Raw genomic sequence first — 19,652 nt, forward strand, 5'->3', positions numbered from 1 at the left:
TCAGCTGCCTTAGCAGTCTGGGGTGACTTTGGGCTGCGGTATCAACAGGAGAGGCCGCACAGGCTCTGCCTTTCTGCCTCAGCGTGGTGTCTGGACATTACCACCATTATGTTGGATTTCTCTCAAGCTGAGCCTCTGATTTGTTGCTCTGTTTGCTCCAACACTTCCAGAAGTACTTGCCTGCCCATGTGCTTGGATCCCCTTGGCGGTCATAGGGCCCTCCGTCCCCGGGCAGAGGGGAAATTGCATGATCGTATGGAAAATACCAATAATGTTGTTGAGTTTTGTTGCTGTGGGAACGGGAGCTCAAACCAGAAATACGGCACATCAGATGGCGGAAGGCTGCCTGTTGTGGAGGATGCCCAGAGTTCTGTCTTTAAACAATGACATAGCAAAAGAATGAGACACGAAAGGCCAAGAGCTGCTCTGAGGGTTAGTCTTCCATTTCTTTTGACCTTTAACTATAAATTGTCCCTCTTATGACTGTCTCATAATATAATCTTATATTGTACGTGATTTTTCATGCACTTGCATTAATAAATGGGACTATGTATTCCCCTTTTTCTCTCTTTGTGTGACTTTCTGTGAGTAAAATACTTCATCAAGAAATGAAAGACTCCATTCACCTTCAGCCCACATAAATATCTTATGTTAATGTACAAATGCATGAGACCTTTTGCAGTCTGTACCCAGATGTTAGATGTAATGACTTTTCATCTTTCAGTTTTATCACTAAGTTGCTTTTATTTAGCAATGAGTAGGATTCAAAGAGCTGAACACGTCTGTGGTTAGTGAGCACATCTGCAGCTATAAAAACGCCAGGCCATGGAGGAGGAGGAAGGTCAAACTGTCCCGCACGTGTCCTGCAGACAGCAGGACTCTGCCGAGCTCCCTGGTGCTGATGGGGGTACTTTAAATAGCCGGGGCTGGTTCCCACCAAAGCTGGCAGAACGGAGCTCAGCATCACACCCAGCTCCAGCCCCAACTTCCTCCATCCCCAAAGTCCTGGGGATCTACTGGGATCCACCCTGTGCTAATGTATAGCTGGTCTGATGTGATTAGAAGCAAACTATGGACTTCTGCAGCTTTGCAGTGCCATGGCGAGACGCCAGCTCCCATCGTTTCTTCGTTGGGGCATTTCCACCTGCACAAACACAAGGCAGGTGAGTGCAAGGCAGTGATGCTCCAGTTCGACCACTGCCCCAGCCGCGTCAAGGCACAGAAAACACCCAGTGAGGAGTGGGGTCCCAACAGCCCCCATGGTGGACACTCAAAAATTACCGTTTCTTCAAAGCTGCTGGGAATTTGGTCTTCTGCTGGCTTACGACATCCACATCTGTGATGCATCACCGAAACGCACAGCCAAACATCGTATCGATAGGGGAGGAGGAATAAAGAGCTTGAGCTAGCACGGAGGACCGATTTTCCCAAGGCAGGGTGGGGCGATCACGCCACGACTCCCTCGGCTTTGAGCCGGAGGCCCATGACGGCGGCGCTGAGCGAGGCCTCGGCCGGCTGAGTCAGCCTTATCGGCCGGGGCCGAGCAGGAGGGAGCGGGTTATGGATGGGCTGTCAGGCCCTCCCGGCGGGGCCTGCCTTTATTAGGTAGCGTCACAGCTGCTGGCCACTTTCCACAGGAGTTTTAAAAATGCTTTTGAAAAATCATGTAGGGAGGGTGTATTAAACATCCTGTACTGCGGTGAGAAACAGACCCAGCTGACAGGAGTGTCTGCACAGGACTGGCTAAATTCCTGCTGTATTTTTAACATATTCGTTGCCCTTTGCACTATGTGCCTGTGTTAGCTTTCAGGAGTTGTGTTAAATTTCTTTTTTACTTTCTCTCTCAAGAAGGATTTCAGCTCCGGCTCTGCCCTCTCCCAAGGGGTGGAGGTTACATGCGGAGTGTGTGTGTGTGTGTCGGGCTCTGCTTGTGCTGAGCAAGCAGCCGAGGGCGGCCACGCTCCGGGGAGGGGAGGGAGGGTCTGACCCAGGGTGGCAGACAGTGGGTCCCCCCGGCTCAGCCATGCTCCAGGATGCACGCATAGGGTTTGCAAGTGACTCCATCCCTTCTCCCTTCGCATGATTCCTCTCTGCTTCCTTAGCACCCTCCTCCTGCAGCCACCCCAAAACCAAGGCCAGGAGGGCGCAGGGCTCTGCCGCAGCGGCTCTGAGCCCTTTGCCAGTGATGGCTCCGTTGGGGCCGCGGGCGTGCGCAGCCCATGCTGCACAGCTGTACAGAGCTGGGACCAGCGGCACTGGCCGCAGGGAGAGGAGCTGGTGCTCATCTCGGGGTCGAAAGAGGGGTGGGGATGCAGGGTAAAGTCCAGGCAGGAATATGATGAACTTTGGTGTCAATTCACTTTGCCTTCCTTGAGAAAGTGTCTGTAAGACCATGCAAAGAAATAGTCCTGCTGTGTCTCAGTTGCTTTTTCAGCCAGCAGAGTCTGTGATGCAACTCCTGGCCGGCCGGTGTGAGGTCAGATGCAGAGCAGCTAACATTGGCTTCCCACTCACCTGATTTCCCACCCAGCAAGTGACTCTGCCAATTTAAGTAAATTAATTTAGAAACAGGCTCTTTTGGGCCACACAGTTTCTGTAGGGGGGTGAGTGCCAAAAGGGAGCTCATTCTTTCCTGCTCATTTGTTTCCTGGTGGCCCTGGCGAAGCGGTGACAAAGGCTGCATTTAGCAGGAGCCGAGGCAGCGGCTGACGCCATCCGGACATTGCTCTGCTTGTACCAGCGATCCACAGAGGCCGTCACAAACCATCTTCCCTTCACAGCCAGCTTGGGCTCCTGCACTGACAGCCTGGCAGGAGCAGATCTCCCTTTCAGCTGAATCAGATTAATCCAAAATAATTCTGTCAAGATCAGGAGAGCTACCGTGGCATTACCCATCCTGGGGTGACTGAGAGCCTATTGATCCCACTAATTCCATGTTTCGCTATCAAGATGCTGAGTCAATCCCTGGTCTGTATTTAGGTATGTTCAATGTTTTTAAGGACAAGGTCAGGATCCTTGGGTTTTGCAGAACATACTTCCATTCTTTTACTTTGAAAGAAGCATGGCACACATCCTAAGTACAGAAATACCCATCGTTTTCCAGTTGGGTTATAACAGAACCATTGGAGCCATTAAATCTACTTTCTGAATTTTGTGCCAGAGTTACTTTGTTAGTACCCAAACTATGTACAGTAGAAGCTGGTATCATGTTAAAAATTATTTGTGTGATGCATAGTGAAATATATTGCTTACATCTGTAGCCACAATATGTTGGCAAAATCTGAATTTATATTTAAGTTTGATGGGAGGTAACAAGTACTTGCATATTATCCAGTTCTGCTTCCTTGCCTAGCTGAGACTTTTCCCATCGGGGATAATAACAGTTTTACCATGGCCATGCTGAGCCAGCACAACTATCGGGGGGAAATGGATTTGTTCTGAGCACCTACGGCAAGAAAAATGTTCATTATTTCAATGTTCAGTTTCAGCTGTGGAAGTTTTTAGGTTGAAAATGGATGCATGGAAATTAGAACTAGACAAGACATCCAGTCCCTCACCCTGGTCCAGAGGGTGAAAGATCTGGTTGATCGGGGATTCTTTCCCGAAGACGCCAGCCCAAACTCCCCCAAAAGCTGGCTGGCACATTACTCGTCCTGCCTGCAGAGCTGCTTGCAGGAGTTGCAGCCCCAGCAGCTTGATAATAAAACAATAATTTCAAGCTTAACCTCTTCTGCTGCAAATTAAACCTGATGCTATTTATCTCCCACCCAGCCTTGTGGGGGGAGCCCTTCAGCCCAAGCCTTTGCTCTCCTCCGAAGCCCGGCTGTGCTGCAGCTTGCCAAGGGCAGCCGACCCCCCCCGCGCCGTGTCCGTGACCCGCCGCGGCCCCTCTGCAGGCTGCGGTGCGGGAAGGGCCGGAGCCGCCGCCCGCCCCGCGGCCCGAGCTCGGCGTGCTCCCTCCCGGCCGCTCCGGGAATCACAGCCTGGCAGCCGCCGGAGCATCCCGGGCCGGGCCGGGCCCGCCTGCGGGCGCCAGCCCCGGCTCTGCCCGCCCAGCCCGAAGCGCGCCCGCAGCCGGTTTCAGAACGGCCTTGGCCTTGGCCGAAGCATCCTCTCGCCCCTCTCCGGGGCACGGCGTGCTCGGGCATCGCTGCTCGCCGAGGGCGGGTGCTCACTGGGTGCTCTGTGGCTTGTCTGAGGACACTAATTGTACCGGAGGACAAACCTTACTCGGAATTTAGTGAATTAGTCAGAGAACGTGGCCTGCTGGAGGGGAAAGGGAGGGCAACTGGGACCAGCAGGAGGTAGGGTGGTTCTCTGGCACGTGTAGTGTGCTGTAGCAGCATGGATATGTTTTTCGGTAACCCTGGCTACGGTGAGAGCTAATGGGACCTCAGAAGAATGTAAAGCTGAGCTGCTTGTGGCCCTGGGGGTGAAGATTAGTGCCAGCTTTTACTGAGATGCAGCTCCGTGAGGTACAACTAATGAGGAGCTAATAAAGTATTAGGAACCACATTTAATTCTGCATCGTGAAAAAAGAGGTGTTTTGCCCTCGTAGGAGAGGGTTGGTAGGCTGCCTTGGCCAGCAGCCAGGGCCTGGGGGGAGAACAGCTGTAACACCTTCCTTTACGGGAGGAAATGCAGCTGGAGCCCTTGGCAAGCAGTGACATTTTAAGGACATTTCCCAGGGGTCCTGCGGGGCCAGCGTGGGGCCAACGCTACGCTGAGCTCGTGTTAGAAACCACAGCATTGCCTTGAGACGGCTCCCGTGAAATAAACAGGTAATACTGCCACAGTGAAGCATGAAAAGTCGCTTTGCCCAGCCAAATGGCTCTAAGGGAACTTTTCAATAGCTCAAGAGTGTCCTTTAATTTCCAGCAGCAAAATGATCCCTAAAAGCGATGTGGAAAGGGCAGATCCCGGCATGCAAGGCCCTGCCGGGAGCTGGGCAGCCGTGGCCGTGTTCCCTGGGCTGCCCTTCACTGCTGGCCGCCCATCCGCTGTGTGCGCACTGGAGTGCAAAACCACGGCTGCAAAAGCTGTGCCACAAGCTGCATCCTGAAAGAAAACCTAACACAAATACTAGTTTTGCCCAGGGTGATTCATTTAATTTTTGGCTGCTCAAAATTATTACAGGGACAGCATGTTAGGCCACAATACCAGGGTCTGATCCACAGCTAATTAAAAATAGCTTCATCTCTTGGGGGTTGAAACTTTGCTAATTAAAGAAGAGTCATTCTCCTGAAATTAGTAGGGTTTTACAATTTATACTAGCTGAAGATTTGTCTGTAGGGCCCAAATTATTTTCCTTGTGATAAGTTTTCTGTCACACCCATACATGCAATACAAGCCAGATTCAGCAGACTGGAAAGGTGAATGAAGATTTATTTTATGGTATTTTAATGTCTTTCTTAGAATTAGAAATGAGAAAATATAATTTCATTTTCTTTTGAATTTTCATCCAGCTCTAGAGAAAGCAAAAAAGCCAAGGGACGTTTTTTATGTTTACAGCAGATATTGTTACTTAGCATCTTGGTTGTATTAATACATATTTTCCAAATATATTATTTTTCTGCATTAACCATGGAGCTTTAAATCTTCATTAACTAGCTCAGTAATTGCTAAATAGAGCTGAAGTAAAGACATACATAACAAAGAGCAGACTAGGAAATAAAAACACACAGTTATATCATCGCAATTATACCCGGAGTTATGAAAATGCCTATAAAGAACCCTCAAATATCAGAAACTGTTAAATGTATATACTCTTTACAGATACAGAATTACATTTCTTGCAGTTGCAGTTTAAATCCCTTGCTTGTCTACTTCTTTCTTTCTCTTTTTGTTGATGATTTTATAATGTAAGGGAAGAACACACCCCATCCTGATTTAAGCTCTTTGGTTTATTCAAATGTGCTTAGAAAATGAGGAGCTGAATGGTGCTTCCACCACACGCTATTTACTGTAAAACCAGCCATTATGGGAGAAGTCTCTGACTCCTACACTTGCCCTGGCTCGCGCCAGAAATGAACGGGCTTGAGTGTCCTATCACAGGCAGAGCAAGGAAAAGTATTTGCTCTGAAATAACCCGAGCAAGTGCACGGTGTGAATTTACATATGGTTATATGTAGAAGATGTGCTTTCCCCTTCCAGCAGCTGAAGTGAAAGGAATTCACTGCCTTATTTAATACCTCTACGTGAATGTCCATGCTCAGGCACTCACTGTTTACTTATGCTGAGTATACAGTGCACACACTGTACTGCTTCTTCTGCCTGGGAAGAAATAAAGATCTACTGTTCAAGTCAGCCAAATATTTTTAAAATCGAGTGATGTGCCAGAAAGGATTTCTGGAACTCCAGAAGTTAACAATTCCACCGCTGCATTTTGCTGTGCAGATGTTGCTGCTCAGAGGAAGGATCAGGACTCACGATGTCAGTGCTGCCCTGCTTCAACACTGAAATGGGAATTCAGAAAAGATCCTTTGCAGGAGCAGCTCCTGATCGGACAGAAGAGGAGAGACCTCTGGGAAGAAGACTGACCCTGGCACCTTCTGGCCCGGGAGGCTGCGCATGAGCCACGAATGATAGGGAACACAAATGAAGGGATGTCATGTGTGAGAATGATGAGAAGCTGAAGGACTAAGTGCTCTGCAGATGGAGGAAGGATACGTTCCCTTTGCTTGCTCATTGCTGACAGGCCTGGAGGTCGTGGGTGAACATTTAGGAAAATTTAGGAAGGATGCTGTCATCCTCCCTAAGATTTAATTCTGAGATCTGAGATTTAAATTCTCAGACCTTGCACAAAGCTAATGAGTCCTCTGCATGAGCATTTCTCATCAGCTGGGTTTCCCTTCTAAGGTGTCTGTAAAATATGTTGTGTGCGAAGAAGGGATGTGACAAGCCAGCACAGGCTGATGCAACAGCATGGAGCTGATAGTCAGCAGCGAAACCCCAGAGCCTGCTGGCAGTGTTTGGCTGGGCTGCTCTCTTTAGTACAAAAACCCGAGATGCGGTGACCCTTTCCTCATTTATGGAATCTCTTCTGGAGACAGATATCCCAGTTCCATGTAGAAAACCCACACACGTAGAAGGAGCTATGCGCGGAAGATGATAGCCACCTAAAGCACAGTGACTGCAAATTATCCTCTCTCTGGAGAGAAAGGTTTCATACTGATCTGACTTCAGCCTGGTTCAATATGTGTTTTTTTAAGTTCTGGCTTTTCATCTACTAATTAGTAGCCTAAATAAAATACGGGTTGAGATTTTTGGTTTTTTTTTCATGGTTTTGTAATGTCTTTTACCCATATTTCTTAACTACATCTTTCCCTAAACCTAAAAGGAATAATGTGACCGGCTGGCCTTTCCTATTTCTGGATTTGATTTATGCTGGAGTCTGCGAAAGAATGACTCATAGAACCTGCTTTACATTGGCCGCTCAGTCTTGTACAAATTCTGTGTTAAAATCCAGGGCATGCAGGGAGGAAGGTCTGCACGGCGCAGTGCGGGATGACCCCAGTCGTCTTCCATGCTCGCTCTTGGGAGCGTCAAAATGTGTCAAAATGTCCACAAACCTCTACGTTAAACGTGTTGCAAGGCTAAACCCCTTGCAGGTTGCTTTCTGAGCTTCAGCCAGGGTGGTCTGGCTGCGTTACTTCAAAGCCTTTGTTTCTGTCAGTTGATAACAGTGAAAATTACTGCTATGCAGTGAACATAGAGGTCAGACTGTGTGCTTGCCAGCCACCCAGGTACATTCCACATCGCTTACACCCCAGGGTGCGGTGACATGGGGAGATGGGAATGTGTCTTTCTGCCACAGCTGGGGCTGCTGCTGAGCCTTGCTGCAGCTATCAGCATCTTCTCTTGGGCTCCGACGACTTGCAGTATTTTCCTCTTAGTTCAAACAGGGAACGCAGGGTGATTCATCATTCCTGCTAGCCAAGTTTACAAAAGAGCTTACTCATTTGCTGAGGAGGGGGCCAAACTTTGATTAAAAAGCATGAAATGTGGATATGATTTAAAAAATGTTTCAGCCTGGACAGTGCGTCCTATGCATGTAAATGGTGGGGGCTGCAGTCGCTCAGTGCTTTCACAAAGCTGCCTGCCTTAAGTGCCCACAGACAGATTTCAGAGCAGAATATCAGAACATCATTTATAAAAGCAAGCCCCTCCAGTGCTTAGTGAGGGCTACAATTTGCATCCCTGCACCCCCTGGTTCTTTTGGCCATCCCTGGACAATTTGGAAAATACAACTAAAATATGGGCAGTATCATAACTGGACATATTGGGCAAATAACATAAGAAAGGGAGAATATGTGTCTTTTCCCTTCCCTCTAGTCAGACACCTCTAATTCTGTATGGGTGCACTTAGACAGTTTTAAATAAACTAGTCAGGCAATTACTAGTTATTGCTATGTTTGCAGAAGTTTAAATGACCTTGTGAACGTGCAGCTGGGCACGGTTCAGAGCGCTGCCAGACCAGCCTCGGCTGTACCATAATTACATTAAACAGGAACATAAGCCGTCGGATTCCTCCCCGGGCTCGTCTTCCCGACGCTCCCGTCGAATCCAGCTTTAGTTTCCCAAACCTGGCACAGAGTCAGCTGGAGCTACCGCTCTGTATGAGAGACCTTTTCCATCTGCACGCTGTGTGTTTACCTCACGTTAACTCTCATCTAGCTTATCTGCAGCAGAATTTAACAAATAAATCCCATCCTTTCATTTCTCTTGGTTGCACTTTGGTGTCCTCAAGGGGTGCAATCTTGAATAACACTGACTGCTGCCTGCAGCCTCCCCAGTCTGCTCAGCTCGGCTACGCACCAGCATCAGGGTGGCTCAGGACCTCACACGACTGAGCTCCCAAACTGGTGTAAGTGCAAAGGGCCTTTTGCCCATGCCAGGAGGACCCTGGCGCAGGTCTGACTGCTCGGGAAACTTTCAGAACAGGAGTTTGTTTGCAGCCAAGGTCTCTGGGTTTTGTCAGAGGACAAAACTTTGTGTAGTTGACACCTCAGTGTTTCACAGCTGGGTTTGTTTAGCCTGTCCAGGGCAGCCCTGTACAGATTCACCTGAGCTTGGCCTGAGCTGGCTGCTGGACAAATCTACTCGCAATCCAGAGAGCAGATGCCGAGCAGAGGAGCAGCGTGAGCGTGTGAGGCAGTGGGCTGCGTGGGCTGTGGCACTGCGCGATGGATGTGCACTAACCTGGCGTAGCTTTCTCTTGCTGCTGTGCGCAGTGTATCATTTGAAGAGGAGATTGTATCCAAGTCTGTTCATACTGAGGTGTGTATGTCCACGTAGCCTTTTCCCCGTGTTTGGCCAATCTTGCATTTTAGTCACATCTTTTCCTGGTGATGGACCATGTTTCTCTAATGCTCAGGAGTTCTGATTCAGGATGGCTTCCTGACAAATGCTCAGGAATTTTGCTATCAGCAAATGCTATCAGCTGGGTACCGAACAGTGACTCAGTAACACTGGTGCTGAGCCCACAGGTGCAGCCAGCGCAGGAGACTCATCCGAGTCCTGTACGCACCCTCTCCCTCACTTCAGAAGTCCCCCTGCTTCTGCCCATCATCAACAATGGAGTTTGTATTTCCTTTGGTGCACCAAATTCTCAGCTTGTAAGATCCATCTGCGCACACACTGCAGGAAGACTAATAATGAGATGATACTTCAGCAGACACCACTTCCGTAGCATAGCATGATCTCCTAGCTATGGTAGGTGTAAAGACACTGGTCAGACTTTTGGCTGAATCTTTGAACAGCACAGAGAGGATGTTGGCATGCCTTGGTTTTTGGCTTCCATTCTTGCTCTTCTAGGATCTGGTGTGATTATTTTTTCATTCATAAAAAACAAAGGAAGAGCAACAGACACACAGCTAAATTTAGAATTTATTCGTGTACGAGGTCTTTTTACACATGTACTTTTCAGCTACAGTTTCAGGGAGAAACCTGAGCTCCACTGAGGTCAGAAAGAGTTCTGTTATCCAGACATATCCCTGCCTCCTCCGTTCTGACTCAATGCATTGTTTTATGGGAAATATTATACTGCACTATGTAAGTACTCTTAGATAGTTTTAATATTTCCTCTGCTAAGGTCTCGGACAAAAGCCTTGTAATATGAGAGACAAGGGGGCATCCAAAAATACTTGTGTGTGCATCTGGCGGCCAAGCTCTCTGCAATGGGATTTTGACTCCACTTTTAAGGAAGGTAAGGGCTTGAAACACTCACAGGATGCTTGACTCTCCTGGTTTTAAACCAGATCTCCATGTCATAGCTCTTTAGGTGCCAGCTGGGGTTGTGCTGAAGGGACATCAACCTGGACTGGTAGAATCAGATGTTAAAAAACCACCTCCAGCCTTTGCCCCCTCCTCTCCCTGGACCATGGCTTAGTGAGCAGTGTCTCCTCCTTCTTCTCTTCTACCAGAAATCTTTCCCCCTCATTCCAGGGGCAGAAGCAAAGGGGCTGTTTCTAACCTGAGACATGCTCCTGGTGCCAGCCAGAGTGACTCTGCAAGCCCAGCAGCTTCATGTAAAAGAATTTCAAAGCCAATAGAGCTAAAGCAAAAGTGTTACTTTGTAAGAAGAACACTTAATATAGTATTTAGAAACATTAAATAGTCAAGGCTCTTTGTGCTAATACTGCATCATATGGTCTATACATACAGTCAAAAGGACTGCATAGCTCGTTATTCACATGAGCAAAGACAGATTCATGTGTTCTTGTGTTCGCTCTACAAACACATTTTAAGTCCTTTCCACTAAAACAGAGAAAAAAAATCTATTTCTCCAAAACGTAAGAGCAAAAAGTCTATCATAAAAATAAATTAAAAAAGAAGCATCAGAACTGAGTAAGAAATCTGGCTCTGAATGACATTATTGTCTCTGAAGACTAATGCTGTTTTTACAGTCTCTAAAATGTACTAGTATCTTTAGTGCAGTCACAGACTTACAGATTGCTTCTTTCATTGACCGTCATGCAATCTTTTCTAAATATATGGTGGAAATTAACTTCACCCAAATAAATGTTAATGTACGAAGTGTATGTATGTCCAACATATGGAGCTCTGTTAGGATGTTCTGGTGACAGGACAGCCGGACCCTTTTATTATGGTTTACAATATCAGCAGTTGCTAAAAGCTGCAGTGAAATTGCACCCTTATGTTAGATATTTATTTCCCTATTTTCCACTTTCTTTATGGATTCTGATGTGGTGAGTCATCTCCCAAAACCTCGCTTTTTCAGTCACGTTTCGCTAGATCTCTGTTCAGCGAATGGACTTGTGATGGTGGAGTCAATCTGGAAAGCAAGAGGTAGCTTGTTCTTGGTGTCTTGTATGGTCTGATTTGGTTTCTGAATCTATTTAATATTGAAAAGATGTTATTTTTGGCTGAGGTAATCATTACGATGACTGGTAATGATGATGGTCGCTCTGAATTGGTGTGAATACTGGTTTGCGTAGGGGAAAGAAAGTAAATTAGGTGTTCCTGGTGAGCTGGGGAAATGATCTTCTCTGGCTTTCAGCTCTGTCCAGTTGTTAAGACCATCCTCGCTCGAAAGCGTGCCGTGCCCCACGAACCGCAGCGGGGGCTCGGGCCGCTCCTCGGCAGAGCCCAGGCCGCCCAGCATGGAGACCAGCCGTTCCTTCCCTGCCGGTCACGTTCCAGTAGAGAGATCATCGTCTCATTTCCCTTTTAAACGTAATTTTCCTTCTCCTTATGAGACTACCAGCTGCCCACGGCTTACAAGGAGATGGCGGGGGGTGCAGATACCCCAGCTCATGCTGGCTGGGCGGCCGTGCGGGCGATGCCGGAGCCGCAGGAACAGCGACCGGCAGGGAAGGCTTTCGGAGCTGAGCAAGCAGTTTTTAGAGAGCAAGCAGGCTTTACAGGTGGTGTTTAATTTCGCTGTGGAATCCGCTTTTAACCGGGAAACACCCCGCTTCCAGGCCAGGCCTGGCCCGGCCCGACGGTCGCGCCTCAGGGGCCTGAGGTGATCCGGGGCGGGGCGGGGCGCGGCGCGGCGCCCCGGAGGGGACTGAGGGGCTGCGCGCCGCTACTCGCGGCATTACGGCAGGAGGGGCGGGGCTGGGGGCGGGGCTTCAAACGTGGCGGCGGCTCAATAGGAGCGGGGCCGGGGGTGGGCCGGCCGGGCGGGCGGCGGCGCGGCTGGAAGGGCCGGGGCGGTTCTAGAAGCGCGGCGAGAGGGGCTGCGCGCTGCCGGGTGAGCCGGGCGGGGGGGCTCGGCTCAGGAGGGGAGGGGGCGCCTCCGGGCTGGCCGGGGGCGGCGGCGGCGGTGGTGCGGCCGCAGGTGAAGCCGCCCCCCAGCGCTGAGGGGCGCGGGGCGGCAGCTCGCGGCGGGCGGGCGAGCGAGCCGCGGCCGGTGCCGCAGCTCCCTCAGGGCTCGCAGTCCCCTGGGACTCGCGGGAGTCCCTGCTGGGAGCCCGGCGCGGCAGCGGGCACCCGCCTGGGGGGCTCCCGAGGAGCGCGGGGAGAGGGGTGAGCCCTGCCCGGCGGCGGGGCCGGGGCGGCCCGGGGCTGGGCTGGGGGTCAGGCCGGGTGCGCGTTTGGGCAGCCGGGTAGGAGCTGACTGGAAAGGGGGATCCAGCTTTGAAGTGGGGCGGTTAAATGCTCGACCGGCGCCGGAGGGCGCGTTCTCCGCTGCTTGGTGTCCGCGGGTGCCGGGTAGCTGCCTCGGAGCAGCACCCGCCGTTCAGCGCCCCGTCGCCGGCTCTAACGGCGGGGTTCGCCAGTGGCAGCCGGCGGCCTCTGCCCTGCCTCCCTGCTGCTGGCCTCGGCCGGGGAATTGCCGCTTAGCTGGGGAAAAAAAAGCCGAAAATGACGTTTCAAAAAAATAATCGGGTTTTTGTAAACATGTTAGGAGTATCATCATTACCAAAAAAAGTGGAAGGGCTGATTCCCCTTTCCTTGCCCTTTGGGTTTAGATATGACTGATGTTACCAGAGAACTTCAAAAGATTCCAGTGTGTCAGCTGCATTAACTGCCTGTATGTGCGCTTCCAGCCTGCCATAGCTTTGAGATGGAGCAAATGATGTCTTAAGCTTCACAAAGGTGTTCAAAACCTGCTTGTTCTACTCCTGTCTCGTTTTGTTTTAACCTGAGATTTGTTTTCCAAAAAATGCTTGTCCTTATTTTTGTCAAAGCGCACAGATGTGCAGCCGAGCTGTGGATAAGCCAGGAGAGAGCACAGACAGTCGTGCGTGACTGGTGCGATGCAGTAATTGAAGCCTTGGTGGAAAAGGGTTGTGCCAACACAGTGGAGGGCGGGCTGGTGTGAAAGCTAAAGGCACTGTCTGGAGTGTTATCACAGTTCAGCTAGGGTACAATAACTCGCTATGTCACAGTAATGCAAAACATGCTTTTGACCAAACAGGAATAATTTTCTTTCAAGCAGCAAAAAATGTCCTTATAACCTGGGAGCAAGAAGGAAAGAGGATGTGTAAATAAAGACTGTGTTTGGAGCTGTCTGGCTTTGTGGTGTTTGGTATTCCTAGCCAGTAATCACCCTTGTTCCTCAATAGTAGGTACTGTAGGTAGGCTTTCCCAGAAGACATTTTTGTAACAAAACCTCTTGCCCCTTAATTTCATAGGTGCTCTGTGAGGGTGAAGCTGAGCTGAAAGGCCACCACAGCTGTCTTCTCCAGGGTAATACTTCAGCTTTCTGGCATTAAGGACCTAGGAAATAATCCCGCAGGTATGTTGTGAATATATGTAGCAACCAATAACTGCCACTCGTATTTTATAGGCAGAACGTTATTCTACAGTTGTAAATTGGCATTGCTATGACACTAACAGACAATAATTTTGCTTCTTGCTTATGCCATGATTTCTTGAGATTCCATTTTTTTTAATGTAGCTCTTTGCAATGCAGGAACTACGAACCCAGAGTATGATTATGTATTTCAAAGACAGTAACAGCAGGGGGAGCATGATTTACTGTTTAGTATAAGAAGTTTTTCATTCTAGGTTTAAGTCAGGAATCCAATCTGTTTATAATTTCCATGCTGTGCATATTGGCAAACTTCCAAAGAAGCTAGCTGTAAACATAGATATTTTTCCTATGACTAGTTCTGGTTTTTGTGTATGGTTTTCTGTATGTCTGAGAAATGAGAATATGGAGTATGGTAGGGGGCATGTTCTGGGGTGATCTTAGAACAGAGTCAACCCCCACGCCTCTGAGATAATGTCTGATTTTAATTAAATTGCTGATATTAATTGAAAGAAACAGTTAACTGATGGTAGACCATTTTTATATAAAAAAACCCTTCTTTCTGAACAGGAAGTTCTTTTTAATGCTGTACGAGCATATGGAAGGTGACGTTAAGTATCATAATATACTGAAATTATGGGCTTTGCACAGTAAAACGCAGTCTAAAATTTTAGCGCCGAAAAATAAACTCTAATGGAAAAGGAGCATGCAATCTTGCTGTCTTCACTGCCAGTGTGGGATTTGACTCTAGTCTGCTTTATCTGGGATGAGCTCGCAGACGCTGCGGAGTGAGATGCAAGCAGACTTCCTGTGCATTAGACTAGCATGAATTTTTTCTTGCTTGCTGGAGTGTGGAAGCAATATTCTTTGCTATGGTTTTTAAAAAAAAAACTGTTGGGAGCTAATCAAAATGCTTATAGTTTCTAAGGTTATTGTAACAAAGGATAACACAAGCCATTCTATATTAGAAGAAATGCATGCAGTTTTGCATGAATGTACTGTATCCTTGTTAATGCGTGCAAACAAACAGCTTTTCCTCTTTTTCTTTTGGCTTGCCTTGAAAAATAGAATGCAATCATGTTGTATTATTTGCTAGGCAATTATAATTGTTTTCAGATGCATGTTAAGCCCTTTGGCAAGAAAGGTAGTGGTGTTGGCATAAGCTGTTTTGAGCAGTAAATCCAACATGTACTGGAGGAAGGAGCTGGGAAGCAGTTATCTGATGATGAAGAGAGAAGAGAACTCGCTTGCGAGGAGGCACCTAATGCTGAAAGGGAGCAATGCCTTTCGTGTCTCTCTGGGTATGACTGAGAACTGGCTGTTTGTAGCAAGGTAACTAACTGCATGCTGCACTGGCAGTGTCGTGAATCCTGACATGAGTTCAAGATATGACAGTGCGGTCTGGGTGGGGTGCTGACAGGCGTTTAAATCCAAAGTTCTTTGGGTCGGAGGAGTGGTTGAATGTTGGAGCGTCTGAATTCATGTGGATAATGAATTTTGGCCCAGAATTACTTGTTTCAAAGTCTTCAGCCAATGGTGAAGGTTTGCTTTCTTAGGATAAAATTAATGTTTCCTTACTACTTAATAATTTTAATAGTTTTATAGCTGCTGTAATGTGCCAGGCATCTCCTGGCTAATGTGTCAGGCTAATCTGCAAGATCTGAAATACTGCTACAAGCTGGATGTTTTTTATGGCTACTTTTCTTATAGAGGTATTGAGAGAAGGTCTTCCTTGGCAACATCTTGAAAATCTGTTTACAATTCAGCCCATCTTTTGGCTCTAAATAAGTATGTAAGCAATCTTGCAGTTTTTTGTTTGTACTATTTTCTACTTAAATATAATTAGCCGGATCTACAGCCATCAATACTGATAGCAAGTTGTTGCCTGCTTTTGAAGCTCAATTGTTTGTGGAGGGGAAAGGGGATGAAGCCAGCTGCACAGTCAGTTCAATACTTATTGCTGTGTCTGCAAGCAATAAGACAGTGGGTGGAAGGCACTGGCGTTTGGAGAAATCCTAAACAAACCTGTCTCATCCAAGAGTCCAACCTCAAATTGCTGTTTGAGGAGGGACCATTCTGCAGAGCCTGGCACGTGGGCCTCAACTGTGTATGTACAAGAACCCATCTGTGGCCTGAGGTGACTTTGAAGTAGTGATTTGCTTGTTAGATTTCACCATGGTACTTAAATTTAGATACAATGTGGAAGCAGCTATTTTAGCAGTGATTTTCCAGGTGTCTTTAATAGCACAGGCAGGCACAGAAGAGGAGACAGGCTGTAACCCTTATTTGTGTCATCAGCTTGTAAGTTGTTGCATTGTGATGGCTGAGAAAAATGGTATATTAATCAGATTTTGACAGTATCTAGTTATGATACTTTGTCTCACAAACTTTATTCCCCTGTATAAAAGTGTGGGTGTAGTCTTTGGAAAGAGAGGTGACCTTGCTGGTAGCAGTTCCATACCTCCCTGATAGCACTATCGTGTCTAAGTGGTGGAGTGGAAGAATACTGTGCGTTTTTTTGGAGTTCATGTGATCAAAATGAGAGTTCACAATACAGCAAGAGTCACGCTCTGGCCTGATTTGCCATAATAAGCAACGATAAGGGGTGTAACTTTTATTCTTTAAATTACATAGACTGGTCTTCTGTCAGTTCCACTTAGTTTAATTCTTCTGCATAAGAAGTCTGTACAAATTTGGAGCCTGGATGAAGGACCTGCTCTTGTTAGTCCCTGTTTTTAGTTAGGCTGTCAGGCAATTGAAGGGTTTCTTCTGACTTGTTTTCTTCTGAGCACACGTTATCTGGGAATGAAAACTGGTATCAGGAGTGAATGATCAGCCATGAGATAGTGCAACTCACATCTCCAGTTGCCTATCGTGTGTGCTACTACTCTTACGCTTTTAAAAAAAGCTGCAGAACACAAATTAGTCCCCTTATACACCATTGTGCCAACTGAATGGGACTTGCTGCGGCTCTTTTGTGGGGTGAAGGGGGAGAGAGGGGTTCATGTTTTTTTAGTCCGTCTAGCTTCAGCATATGTGGGTAGATGTGCTGCTTAAAGGAAGGCTCTGTGAGGATCATGCTCTTATTCTGTGACATACAAAGGAGACTGCAGCCTATCAGTCTGATCAGAAGTGGGAGCCCTAAAGGGACTGGATGAGTAATAGGTATTTGTTTCCTCTTCTGACCTCCCTTTGGTTTGTGTGGGAGCTGGCTTGAATCCCCCATGACTGGATATGAAATTCAGAGTGGGGTGAGAAACTGATAACCTGGTAGATGTGCAAGTAACTTTTCTTTTATAGGTCAGGTCTATGTTTTTATATCTTCTTGATTAAGAATTTTTAGAAAGCTTATTTAATAAAGAATTCAGTTTAACTTGTGAAGAAAAATTCCATCCTGGTTTATTTTGTCTAGAAGAACCTTTTTTTCCTTCTGCCAGTGCTCTCTGAAGTCTGACAGCACTCTTTCCAGTGGGAGCAATGATTCACTGAGGTCCTAAAGAAGTGTTTGTACTATATCCATTTGGTTGGCTTTTTAGCTCTGCTGGCTGGGCACATTTAAGGGAAGGAAAGGAGCAAAGCAATAAGTATCTGTTACTATATGCGGAGAAGTTTAGCTCTACTAGTGTTGCTGGAACAGCTTCTCACGACAGTGAGAACTGTCTCTCAGGTAAGGCAGTGGTGTAAGTGCTCATCTCTGAGGAACACATGGCCTTAGGCTGATGGCACTTGATGCAGCCTGACAAGCCAGGGCAGTACGCTTGTTGTCCTGGGCCGTCTTGGAGCCCTAGCTCAGGGCAGTGTGAACGGCCCGCTTCTGGTTCCTGCATGGGGAGGTTCTTGTAGGCCACAAGTCTTCTCAATCTGTTGCAGAGAAATGTCACTATTCTCACTTAAATAAAAAGAAATCTTAAATTCACCTGTCCAGCATGTCTGTCATTTGAAGATGCTGTTGAAAAAAAGCCAGGAACATAGGCAGTATCATAGGCAGTATTTGTCCTACACAGACTTCTTATCTGATGCTTCTGTGTGACTAAGTTCTTCCATTCTCTGTTTGAATAAAACTCATTGTAAACATTTGCCTCAATTTAGTTATTGAGCTAGGAGGTGCTAATGTCCCTTCTGCCTCTCTTACCCTCTTTGTTAGCAGATGGGTTAGCGATGGTAGGGTGGGCATGCATACGTGTGTGTATGCACACATGCTCGTGCTGTCCAAGAATGTGGTTATAACATTATGTTCAGCCTCCTGTAACTCATTATTTGTGCTGGTTTTCTGAGTAACAGCTGTGAAAAGAATGTGTACAAACAATTTCAAAACCCTGCAGCCAGGTGTCTTGCTTGTTCAAGCAAAAGCTGATTCTGTGTTTATTGAGGTTTCTGTTTATTGACTCAAGTAAATCTGAGTAGGATGGCAAAGCTGTTAAAGATCTGCTATAAAGACAAGCTGCGAGCTGTAGTAAGTGTTCTTCTTGGCAGATATCCTTAGCCATGAGAGAACATGGTGGGGAGGTGCAAGGCGGAGAATGTAGAGTTGTGTTGTTTTAACTGGAAAATTCCCTTGTAATTGTTTTGCCGGGCTTTGTGTAGTGCATCCAAAAAACCACTCCATGAAACGATGACAGACTATGCAGATGGACAATTGTGGCTTAATATATCCAAATTAATGTACTTCCCAAGTGCTCTTGACTTGCTGTGCTTTCTGCTACATCACTTATTGTGGCTTTTAGTATTGGCAGACCTCTGCATGGTACTATTCATTCAGCTTTACTCAATTCTCAGATTACCCATGTACTAGTTTGGAACTAACTTAAACAAGCAGTTTGGGAATATGCGGTTTGCAGGGGGGTGAGAAACAGAAGAGGGAAAGGAGACGACTTATGATGCTGTGAGACGTTTTCCTGCTTACTCATGCTTGCAAACTGTTGTGGCAAATGTTTCTGATTCCTCATGTAGTCTTTTAAAGCAATCAAAAGGATAATTTGCAAACAATCATCTTGCTATGTGATAATACGTTGCAGAGAACAGAGCTGCTTCTAACGTTCTTAGTGACGGTAGTGTCGCTGATGGAGTGTTTGGTGTTTGTCTATGGCACTGGTGAGCTCAGCTGAGGGTGAGGGCTTCGATCATGCTGTGGGCTTGAAAAACCCAGAAGGAAAGGGCGATACCCACCTGCCACCTCCTGTCTGATGTTGTGCAGGCAGACATGTGGAGCCCAAGGGAACAATGAGCTAGAGTTGTCCCAGAATTATCTTATTTGAATACCTTCCCACTTGCTGCATTGCTTGAAATTTCAGGATGTTCCATGTATTTTCCCTTCTCTTCTCCCTCCATCCCTCTTTCTGATCAGATTTAAGTGATTCCATTTTGCTCCAAATCGCTACATGTTGTTTAATGTATTTGGAATAAAAGCGGGTTGCAAGTGGTCATTTCCAGCCACCAGTTTACCCATTACAATGGGTAGGAAAAAAGAATAATTGCTTCTTGGGTTAAGGTGAAAGTTGTCATCTTCCTTTTGATACTGTGTGCATGGGTGTTATGAGAGCTCGGTGTTTGCTGAGCAGCAGTGCTCATACGTGAGGGCTGGCTGTGGTGGCTGTTCCTGCTCAGTGAACAGGCAGCTCCGAAGTGAGCTGTAGGCTGATCCAAGTGCAGTGCAGGCTCCTCATAAATTCCCTGGAAGAGGCAGTCCTGGCTATCAGATCTACCAGGAGAATTACAGCTCCCAGGAGGCTCTTCTGTACAGACCTTGCATCCGTTACTTCACTTGTCTACTACCTTGTCTGCCTGTCTGCTCAGACTGGCTTTCCCTTCCATGCCCTCGGTGGGCTGTGCTCTTAGAAATGTAACAGTCTGCTTTCAGCCTCCATCGCGAGGAGCTGGGTTTCTAAGCTGGCACAGCCTTTGAAATACAGAATTCATAAGGGCTGTG

At 47.3% G+C, this 19,652-nt stretch overlaps 1 protein-coding gene across 3 annotated transcripts in view; it reads left to right on the top strand.

The window, feature by feature from the left end:
* The first annotated feature begins 12,138 nt into the window (after nt 1-12,138).
* Nucleotides 12,139-19,652, top strand: part of P4HA2 (prolyl 4-hydroxylase subunit alpha 2) — a 30,916-nt gene continuing 23,402 nt past the window's right edge. Inside the window, exons 1-2 of one of the 3 annotated variants that reach the window (XM_075164534.1) lie at nt 12,139-12,220; nt 13,608-13,711. The gene's annotated coding sequence lies outside the window, so the exon portion shown is untranslated. The remainder of the gene's footprint in view (nt 12,221-13,607; nt 13,712-19,652) is intronic. The other 2 variants (XM_075164533.1, XM_075164535.1) reach the window with 2 other exon arrangements.

The sequence above is a fragment of the Calonectris borealis genome, chromosome 15 (genome assembly GCF_964195595.1).
Source record: "Calonectris borealis chromosome 15, bCalBor7.hap1.2, whole genome shotgun sequence".
Classification (NCBI taxonomy): domain Eukaryota; kingdom Metazoa; phylum Chordata; class Aves; order Procellariiformes; family Procellariidae; genus Calonectris; species Calonectris borealis.